Raw genomic sequence first — 11,390 nt, 5'->3', positions numbered from 1 at the left:
TACATACGGGGAGGCTTTTCCCACTCTCCTTCCCTTTGCCTGCTTCCTTCTGACACGGCTGCCGGCATAATAGATGGTTCCCCAGGCCTTTCCTCTGCACAAAGCCCTTAGCAAATGTTCATTCCCCAAGCCTCCCCGCTCCTTCTGAGGGGCCTAATGGGTTTCATGCACTCCTGGCGTGGTCAGTGGCAGACTTGAGCGTGCACTCTGGGGAGGGAGAGCCATTTAATAGTGCGTGTGTGAGTGTGGCGGAGGGTGGGGATCCAGCTTTTAGAGTGACCTAGAGTTCAGAAGCACCCGAGGAAATCCGAGGAGCTGGGACGGGCATGATTTGTTGTGGTTCTACTGAGGACTTAGCAAGGAGAGACCTGGGCTGGGCTGGACCTACTGCAGACCCAGGGACTCGTGGTCTGGACAGCAGAAGGAAGGGCCCCTCACGTGGAAGCTCAAGAAGCTGTAGTTGCCTTGGCGGGCCAGAAAGGGCCTTCCCCTGAGTCTGTGAGCCATGAGCCTGCTCTGGCGCCCTGACATGCAGCAGGAAATGGCAGCCACATACGGCCTCATGTGAGGAAGTGGGTGAGGGAGAAGGAGCGGGCAAGGAAGACGGGGGCAGACACCCTGCAGAAACCGGCCGCGGGGCACACGTGATATGGCTCTTGGAGACCTTCTGCTGTAATTAGGCAGACCTCGTGGGGACCAGAGGCCTGCCAGAGCCTTTGAACTTGAGGATATTATTGTCACTCCAATGCCACATCCACAGGCTGGTGAGAGCTGGAGAGAGGCTGTCGAGTGAAAGCTGGCATTGGGCCCGCAGAGAATTAGACCCACCTCCCAGGGACCTGGTTCTCATTTGACCGTGCTCTCTGGGTGGTTCTTCTCACCTTACACCTTCTGTCTCAGGGTTGGAGGAGAGGACTAATGGCCCTCGCATGCATCACAGCCTCTGCACCTCCCCCTTTTCTCACTCCAAAGACGTCTGATATCCTGCGGTCCCCGTTATCAGACACCAGCTAATGGCAGTGCCTGTGCTAGACGCTGAGTGTTTCCACTTGGATGGCTTTCCCCACTTAGCCTCTGGTTTCCCCCCACCCCAGCTGCTTGAGAGGTGAGCCACCAGCCCGCCAAGATGGCACCCATAGGAGCCACTGCGCGAGGAGAGAGAATCCTGGCACATGGGTGGGTTAGTGGCACTGGCAGATGCATCAAGCCTCAGTGGGAACTCTGACCCTGTCACCCGTTTGCTGTGTGACCGCAGACAATTCGCTTCATTTCTCTGAACCTGAGGCTTCTCCCATAAATCCCTTGAGGCCCGTTCCATGCCGGGCGCTTACCTGTGTGGTTTCTAGTCTTCTCAACAGCCATCTGAGCTACTGTTAGCTCAGTTTTATGAGTGAAAGGACACTGGCTGCCGGCTGGCATCCCTTTCCATCGTGTCACCCTGTGTCTGGGTTGGACGAAGGGTCCTTCTGCCGAATGCATCCCATCAACTCCTTTTGAGGCTCCTGTGGGGCAGGGGTGGGGGTGGGGTGGTGACGGGGCCCTGGACCCCTGGCTTCCTGGGATACATCTGTATCTCCTGCCTCTCCCATCCCTGGAGAGCTGCCACTCTGATTCCAGAGAATATTGTGGTAGCATCTCCTGCATTCGGGGACCCTGCTGCTCCTCAGGACCAAGGCAGACTCTTCGCAAAATGTAGAATTTGTCAAAGCTCTTTGGCCTGGTGCCTGAACCGAAATGCTGCTTATGAAATTCGTTTTATTTGTTGTTGTTGTTGTTGTTTTTTTTAATTGAACTGGCACCGTCAAATCTCTCCTTTAAATTTTCTTTTTCCCATCTTGATCCTCAGGAATTTTTTTCTCAGTTTGTCCCAGGGCCACCTGGACATTTATTTTTCTTGTGCATCGCAATCTTGAAACACATTTACAAAGCTCACGCCTCAAGCGGCGTAATTTATCAAGGTGAATTTGTAGTTGCAGGAAAGATTAATGAAAAATAAATCTAAATTTGAAGCTTTCCAGATGAACCCGATCCGGGTTAATAGTTATGTTTATACTTTAGCTAGAAGTGATGGTAACAGAGTGACTCCTTAAAAGATTGTTTCATAAGGCATTAGTAAGATATGGTAAATTAGCTTTTATATTTTAATTTTTTTTCAAATGCAACAAACATAATTCTTTTCCAGAACCTTAAGAGCTGTGCCAACTTATTTGTGATTTACTCCACTTTCCTTGAGAACAATACTTTATTTCTCATATAGCTTTCAGAATAATCTTACCAGGGATTTTGATAGATAGCTATGTGGAGTACTCGGTAAAGAGAAAATGCATCACAGATCCACCAGAATAACCAAAAAGAAGATATTTATAACTAGGTGACAGATGAAAACTATTTCCACAGAGAACCTGTGGTGTAAAATTTTATTGTTGAAACAATTTCTGAAAAGTTATTAAAGACATCTAAACTGGAAATAATAAAATCAGTTGAAAATCGAAATGAGCCTGAAATTAGACTATCAGTTTGAGTGAGAAAAAGGTTGGTTCAGTTTTGGAGCAGAAGCAATTCAGACATCTTTATGGCGCTTTTAGTAAAAACCGTTTTTCAAATTTTACATCTGACATTTTCCCTCTTTCATCTTGCGAGGACAGAGAAAAGCAGATGGGGGTGGGGACAGGGCCACCGAAGAGGATGGCAGCGTTTTTGCCCATTGTCAGCATTAAAACAAGTAGCTGTGAAGACTGATTTTGAAAAAAATCTTTGCATAAAGAGAGCAAACAAAAAAAAAATTTTTTTTTTGGTCTCTATTTACACTTTTGAATTTGTTTCCAATTTTCCAAAGAGAGAAATGAGATGAGTCTTAGAGGCAGCCAGTGCAGACAGGCATGGGCTTTGGGGTCAGAATCCTCAGTCCCTCGTTCGTAGGATGGATCTTACAAGACCCTCCCTGTGGATTCTTAAAGGAGAGAAGATGATGCACGTAAAGCACCCGGCACACAGTAGGTTCTTTTTAAATTACCACCAGGATTTGTGTCGCTGCAGATTGGTTAAGGTGATGACTCTGTGCTAAAAGCAGCATAGTCAAGCACATGCTGTAGAAGAGAGTGGATTCTTTTGTCTAAGTGACTCCACTAGTTCAGGCCGGGACATTCCTCACTTAATAATTCAGGCCTGCAAGTACACCAGTGAATAGTTGCATGTCAACATTTCAAAGCTAGTTGGCTCCAAGGTATTTCTAGCTTGGAAATTTCCACTAATTCAAGCCTTGCACGAAATGTGGTGTGGGGGTTGAAAACTGGAGAAATTACCTGGCTTGCTACCAAGTCTTTTTAATGGCAGCATTCTTCAGTCTCTGTTTCCCGGTCTGACAGGCTCCAGGAGAAAACGGATGCCTGTTATGTCATAAGCCTTGCTCTGACTGTCAATCAAATTTCCTCTCGGAGGGAAGGTAATTCTCCACACTCACACATTAAGATTTCTGGGACTTGTGGACGTGATTCCATAGTGTAGCAGTTAGCACGTCTGCTTTACATGCAGAAGGTCCTGGGTTTGCACCCCAGTGGAGCCACAGTCCATGGTCTACGGCCACGCCACTCTGAGGTCCATGGTCTACGGCCACGCCACCCTGAGCAAGCCTGATGGCTAATCTCGGAAGCTAAGCAGGGTCGGGCCTGGTTAGTACTTGGATGAGAGACCACCTAGGAAGACCAGGTGCTGTAGGCATAAATAATAATTAAGGAAAAAAAAAAAGACTTCTGGGACTTGTGAAGCTCAAAAGGCCACATCACAGAACTTTCTCTCAAGCAAATTTGTTGAATGAAAGTCATCCTATAGTTCCAACACATAGGCTTCAAAGACGGGGACCTCACTGACGTGAAGGAGGCACTTACTTAGCAGCTGGTGCCAGCACAAAACATAACACCCCAAAAGAGCCAAGGAATTCTAGTTCTCTAGGGCCAGGCCAGCCCCACTGCCCTGCAGGCCTGTGAAGACCACGGGCCTCTCCACATTGGGCTCTGAACTTCTCTGCAGCCTGAGTAAAAAGAGAAGCACTGTTAGTCCTAAGTGTCACATTTTTATAAGGTGAAAAAAATTCAGTTTGCTCTGGAGAAGGTTTTGGAACACCAAAGATGGAGAGACCAGAAGGAGCTGAACCATGCAGTGGACGAATAATAATACGGTGGCGTTTGTTAATTCACTCAACGAATGCTTACAGAATGTGCACAGTATGCTTCAATGCCAGGTGCTGGGGACGCAGTCGTGAATAAGGCTCAGGTCCCAGCTTCACAGAGTTTACAGTTTAGTGAGTTTCAGGGAGCCGCTTCCTGCAGGTTTGTCAGTGCTGGCTGGGAAAAGAGGTTTTATTAGGGGTCAAATGCATGTCTGTTGACTTTGTAACTAACTCATCAGTAGCCTTGTCTGGTATTTAAGTTTTTGATAGGAGCCTCTATTAAACTGAAAGAGGATTCATTCATTGGTTTCTTAAATATATATTAGCACTTATTTGTGCTGGCTATGCTATGAGACATAGATGAATGTAAGATGTAGTCAAGGCTTCTAGAACGTCACATGATGGTGAAGGTGACACACACAGGTAAATAGGTCAGAGTGGATGCATGCAGGTGCTATTACAGGGGTGCAAATGGAGATTTCTGGGGCTGTCTGACTTCCAGGGGGTGTCGAGGGGTCTGCCAAGAGGAGACACTTAGCTGGTTCCTGAAGGAGCCTCAAGAACAAGAGCAAACCACTTGGTGCTTCTTTCGTCAGGAACTGTTCTAAACACTTTGTGTATATCATATGTGTCGAATTAACTCATTTTAATCCTCACAGTAGCTCTGTGAAGTAGGTATTCTTATGACCCCCGTTTTACAAACGAGGAAACTGAGGCCCAGGGAGGTTAAAGAGTGTGCCCTCGATCACTGCAGTGGTCAGCAATGTCATTCTTTTCATCTCCTTTGGGGGACCTCTCCTGAGTCCTCAGATCAGGCTGGCTTTCCTGGCCGCGTGCTCTGACAGCACTGTGGGCTTTTCCTTCTTAGAACTTACCACGTTCCATCACACGCTGATCTGTGTGCGATCATTTCGTGTCTGCTCCTCCCCGTAGACTGCAGTGTGCGTTTCGTTACTCTTTAATCGCTAGTGCAAGAGTTTGGCACACATAAAGCACTCAACAAATATTGAGTGAGTGGAGCCAGGAAAGGGCCTGAGCTGTATGAGGAACGCACGGTAGAAACGTGAGGTGGCAGGGAGGTGGGACTGGGGTTTGGCGATATTTAGGACAAACCAACGAATCAGGCCATCTGCTTGGACGCCTCTTTTGTTGTTGTTGTTTGCTTTAAAATAAACCTTGACCAGGATTACCCACCCAGGAAGGTAAGCTGTCGAGTTTTCTGGGCAGAGGCAAGAAATAGGGAAGGAGGTCCACGGTGACAATTAGTATTCTTTGGCAGCACTGGCCTGCCTGGTGTTTCTCGAGCCAGTTCAGGGGCCCAGAACTGGCAGGGACAAGTTTGTGTATCTTGATTCTCTTTTCTTCCCTCTGTCTCTAGGAAACAGGCAGAGAGGACCTCATGCTGGCAGGTGGCTGGTGACTTGCTTTCCTTTGTTCTCTCTGTTCCGATCCTTCAGGGAAGGCCCCTCATGGCTTGGGGCAGGAGGGGCCCGGAAGTGGTTCCCGACTCTGGCTTTTCTTGTTCTGATGCGGGGCTGGCAGAAACGTGCCAGTTCCTGTCCTGTGACACCATGGCACTCTCCTTTCCCGTCCTGAACTTCTGCTGCCTCTCAGTTTCTATTTCCAGGGGAGGATGGCGGCTGAGTCTATATTTGGTGGGATGTTCTGCTTCTCTTTGGCACATTTGACTCAGTGAGGCTGCGTTAATTAGACAAGTTCAAGAGCCTGGAAACCAGCAACCGGAGTTTCGTGGCCTTTGCTACCTCTGCAGCCCCGAGGCTGCCAGGGATAATGTGGCTGCTTAGGGCTCAGTCCTTTCTGCCATTTGCATGACGAGGAGCCTAGCTTCTCCCAGGAAGAACTGGCTAAGGAAAGAATTCACTATATGATTTTTTGCCTTGACTGTCCCTGTTAGTCCCCTAAGTCAAATTAATTTGTTCATTGAGTAGATGTTTCCTGAGTGCCTACTAGGTACATAGGCTCTCTAATAAGTTCTAAAAAAGGAAGTAAATAGGGGTCATATCAAAATCCTGGACATTTGTTGCCAAGCTTATTGAGAGGTCACAGAGATTGAATATTTTGAGAGTGATCAGGATAGGCTTTATAGGGAAGTAGAATTTGAGTGGGACACTTAAGGATGGATGGATTTCGATTGAGGCAGATTTGGGAGGGGGGCTATAGAATGGAATTCCAGATGGAAGTGATTATGTGAGCAGAGGTCAGAAGGGTCTGGCAAATGGATCGATATTACTGCAGCAAAGACTTCATGTGATTGGTGGTGGTGGGAAGACGAATTTAGAGATGAGGGCCAGGGATAGAGAGGAAGAGCATTTTGGGGGTTACATGGTGAGCCATAGAAGGTTTTACAGCAGGGAAGTAATAAGATAAAACTTGGATTTTAAGAAGCATCTTAGAAAAGAAGTATCTCCTAGGGGATAAATGGAAGAGAAATTACAAAGAAGACCAATTCAAGTCAATAATACTAGCTCACACTTATACAATACGTAGTGTGCATTTCACATTTGTTTAAGCATTTAATTTACAAATCTTATATGTTGGATACTGTTATTATCTCTGTATAAACAGCCAAGAAAATGAACACACAAGGTTAAGTGACTTGCCCAAGGTCATATGGCCAGCGAACTAGCATTTGTACTCAAGCGGTCTGGCTCCAGCATTACATACTCTTAGTATTACACTATAGCGTCCCCTCTAATTAGGGGCAACAATGTGCAAGGAACTGCTAGCAACATACGAGTGTAAATAATATACACATAGCTTTGTCCGCCATCACTTAGGTAATTATTTTGATAGTTCAGGTGATAATTAAGTTTTTAAAAATCGAGATGTAATTGACATAACTGTGTGTAAGTTTGTGTACAATGTGTTGTTTTGACACATATATATTGCAATATTACTACTGTAGTATTAACTAACCCTTTATCATGTCACATTTATCATTTCTCTTTCGTGTTAGGAACGGTTGAGATTTATTCTCTTAGAAACGTTGACGTTTATGACAGGCGTGTTGACTGTGACCACCGTGCTGTGCGTTCAATCTCTAGGACTTATTTATCTCTTCATTGTAGCTTTGCCCCAGCCCCTGGCAACCACCATCCTACCTTCTGTTTTTACAAGCTCAGAGTTTCTTAGATTCCACATATGAGTGATGTCACAGAGTATTTGTCCTTCTCTGTCTGACTTATTTCACTTAGCATAATGCCTTCAGGGTCCATCCATGTTGTCACAACTGGCAGGATTTTCTTTTTTCTCATGGCTAAATAACATTCCATTGCGTGTATATATTCTTTCTTTTATCTATTCATCTGTTGATGGACACTTGGGTCTTTCTACAGCTTGGCTGTTGTAAATAATGCTGCAGTAAACACGGGGGTGTAGATATCTTTGAAAGATAATGATTTCTTTTCCTTTGGATAAATACCCAGAAGTGGAATTGTTATTATCTCTGGATCATGCGTTAGTTCTGTTTTTAATTTTCTGAGGACTCTCTACTGTTTTCTACAGTGGCTTCACCAGTTTACATGCTCATTAACAGTGCCCGAGGGTTCCCTTCCCTCTGCATCCTCACCAACCCCTGCCATTCTTGTCTTTTTGATAATAACCATTCTAACAGGTATGAGGCGACCTCTCACTGTGGTTTTGATTTGCGTCTCCCTGATGGTTCGTGATGTGGAGCACCTTTTAATGTACCTTGCTGGCCATTTGTATGTCTCCTTTGAAAACATGCCTATTCAGAGCCTCTGCTCATTTTTAAACCAGATTGTTGGGATTTTTTTTCCCCCTATCGATTTGTATGAGTTCTTTATATACTTGGATGCGAACCCCTTATTGGTTATATGATATGCAGATATTTCCTCCCAGTCAGTAGGTTGCCTTTTTATTTTGTTGATAGTTTCCGATGCTACGCAGAAGCTTTTTAGTTTGATGCATTCCCAGTTGTTAGTTTTGCTTTTGTTGCCTCCTTCGTGAATGTTCATTCAGGTATCTCTACACCAGATGTAAGTGATGGGGCAGGGATGGGGGCAGAGAGGAAATGGCATAAATGGAGCAGTAGGGAGCGCTCAAAATTCAGAAAATGTGTATGTGGTGAATGCGGATCTGAGCACGAGCCTGTCCACCTCTTTACAACAGCCTGTGGGGAGATATTCTCCTCTTAGGATCATCAGTCTGATTTCATTGCAGAACTCAGTTGGGAAATTATGGTTTTCCATTTTAAGAAGTTATTAGAATAGATCTATGGCAGAAACTGGCAAGTGCTCAATAAACTCATTTCCCCTTCTTCCTGGCTATGTATTTTGACTACATTTCTGGATCTCCCTTGCATTTAGGTGTTGCCATGTGACTGAATTTGGCCAGGGGTATATGGGCAGAAGTGATATGCGGCACCTTCAGGCCTGGCCCATCAAAACTCCTGCATCATCATCCAAGTTCTTTCCTATCTTTGCCTGCTAACTACATGCCAGAGATCCAGTGGCGAGCAGCACTATCCAATAGAATTTTCTATAATGGTGAAATGTTCTATATCTCTGCCGTCCAATGTGGTAGCCATGTGCCCACTGAGCATGTGCAATGTAGCTAGTGTGATAGAGGAACTGAATTTTTAATTTTATTTAATTTTAATGAATTTAAATAGCTGCAAATGGCTATGGCTACCATACTGGACAGCACAGCTTTAGTTGGAAGGCATCTGGTCTTTGGGTGACTGGTTGGAGCAGAGTGCAGGCCTACCTACCTGCATTGCACGGTGATGTGTGTGAGAAATAAATATTTACCGTATTAAGACACCAAGATGCAGTACCTGTTCCATAAAATGAGGAATACCTGCTGATTCACCTGCACTGAAAATGCATGTATGTCCATCGTCAGCTGGGCAACATGGCTGGATAAACCCAATATCTAGTATCAAACCCAGTGACCCAGTGTTCTTAAATGGAGACTCTAATCTCCTTTCACCTCTCTTGAGCTCCTAGTCTTGTCCCACCCTGTTTTACTGGGGAGGTGGGGGTGGGGCCGGAGGCCATGAAGTGAGCACTACTCCCTTTTCACACACAGGGGAGCAGAACCTGCCCCGGGATCTGGTTTTCCCTCCATCCTAGCTCACCGTGTGGGCTTGGGCCAGTCGCATCGCTTCCCAGGTTACTGGCTTCCTCTCCCGTAAAATCGTGATTTGGGGTTTGCCTCTCTTTCTAAAATGCGTCTTTCAAACATCTGCTCCTTTTTGGTCCCCTCTTCTTCTTTGAAGAGGCGACCCTCACTCCCAGTGCTCCTGGCTCAATCCCCCCTTCCGCCACCCAGGCCCTTCTACATTCTGTTCTGTGCCTTCGTCTTCATTCAGCCTTAGCGGTCTTTCCTGGCTTGCTGCCTCTTTCCCCTTTACCAGTGACTATACCCACACTTGCTATCTCTGCTGCCTCCCTCCTTCAGCCTCTCTGGCGCAGCCTCTGCCCCGACTTCTCTGCTGAGATGGCTTTTAGGATTTTCACTACGTGGACTCTCTGTTTAGGTTCAGAGGGGTGGGCTCTGGGATGAGTTTCTCCTATGGGGGCAAAGACAGACATGTCGTCCTGTCACATGGCTCTTCTCCCCCATCGGTAAACTCTAGACACTTACCTCCTTTCCTCTCAGGGCGTCAGGAGACTTAAACGTTTGTAGATTGCCGTGAGTTCCTTGGGGATAACTGGCAAGTGTGTAGCATCAAAATAATTTCATATAAAGCTGCTGAAAAATAGGCAGCGAACTGATTCACAGCCTCCACCACTGGGCTCTGATCATGAGCATCATGGATGAAATATCTCATTTCAGCAAGACAGGCGATGTGTGTGTTAGGCTGCTAATTGTAATAAAAAGCTTAATTTGCACTTCTGTTTCTCATTCCGCTGCGCTGGAGAGTGGGGGTGGCAAGGATGAGGCTATTCAGGGAGGCTTTGTAAGCCCGTCCTTGACTTGGTGACGGCGAGATGTTTGTTCTGTCACTGTCTAGTCAGAGCCCGACTGCTTGGTGCCATTAGCTCCCAGCTATGCTGTTTCTCAGTAACTTTATTTTCTCTGTCTCCTAAGGCAGAAACTGCATTCATCATTTACTCAGCTACCTCTATCTTTTATCTCTGTCTCTCCCTCCCTTCCTTCCTCCTCCTCTCCGTTCCTCTCCCCTTTTCTAGTTCCGTCCCTCCCTCCCTTCCTTTAACAGCATTCCTCAGCCACTTTTGGTCGTCTACTATATACTACAGAGACTGGAGATAAGGTGGTAAACGAGATAAACAAGGTCCCTGCCCTTATGTAATTTGCAAACTAAGATAGTTGACAGTGATACAAGTAATTCTAACAGTTATTCATTCCTTCACTCATCATTTGTTCAAATAATTACGGAGAGCTTTCCATGAGCCAGGTAGTGTTCTAGGCAATTGGGATACATCAGTGAACAGCTAGTAGTGGACTCTATTGTGCAAAATGCAGACTTCTCTGGGATTGCAAAGTAGGAGGCCTTGTCTCATCTAAGGTGTCAGGAGGGACCCCAGAAAAGGGATGGCTTGACTGAACCCTGCAAGGTGAGAAGAAATGAGGTTGGCAGAAGGGGCCGGGGGAAGTGGTTCGGCGAGCTGCTCGAGGAAGCAGCTTGTGAGGACAGAAAGACGCTTGTTTGTTGTGGCTGATACATATGCCGTGTGGGGTCAGAGTGGCAAAAAATTAGTCCCGGGAGACAGGCAGGGGCCATCTAAGCCATGGTAGTAAGTTTGGAGTCCATTCTAGGGCATTTGAAGGATGCTGAAGGGGGCGAGGACAATTAGGATCAGAGCCGTCCAGTAGAATTTTCTGCGATGATGGATATTCTACTCTGGCCTCCATGGTAGCAACTAGCCAAAGTAACGATTGCACACTTGAAATGTGACGAGTGTGACTGAGAAACTGAGCTTTCAGTTTTGTTGTATTTAAATTTAAATATCCACACGTTACTAGAAGCTACCATACTGGATGGTGCAAATCTGTATTGTCTGCTCTTCATATCCAGAAATAGAATTGAAATTTCTCTGAGACGGCGCCCGTTTCTCTGGGACCTGTCAGCTCCTCTTCTGCCTCCCCCGCCACGGGGCCTGTTGTATTGATTGAATCCCCTGGTTAATCAGTTTTCTGTCAGTTTTCTGTGTGTTTTCCTTCCTCCTCATTGAGTCCTCACCCTCCGAGTGGGGACTGCTGTTGGCTTTTGTTT

General features: G+C 46.1%; 1 pseudogene; it reads left to right on the top strand.

The window, feature by feature from the left end:
• Nucleotides 1-3,601: 3,601 nt before the first annotated feature.
• On the top strand, nt 3,602-3,717 carry LOC112476510 (annotated as a pseudogene).
• Nucleotides 3,718-11,390: the final 7,673 nt, after the last annotated feature.

The sequence above is a fragment of the Pteropus alecto genome, unplaced genomic scaffold (genome assembly GCF_000325575.1).
Source record: "Pteropus alecto unplaced genomic scaffold, ASM32557v1 scaffold101, whole genome shotgun sequence".
Taxonomy (NCBI): domain Eukaryota; kingdom Metazoa; phylum Chordata; class Mammalia; order Chiroptera; family Pteropodidae; genus Pteropus; species Pteropus alecto.
The sequence above is the reverse complement of the archived record's forward strand: the minus strand, read 5'-3'. Positions and strand labels throughout refer to the sequence as shown.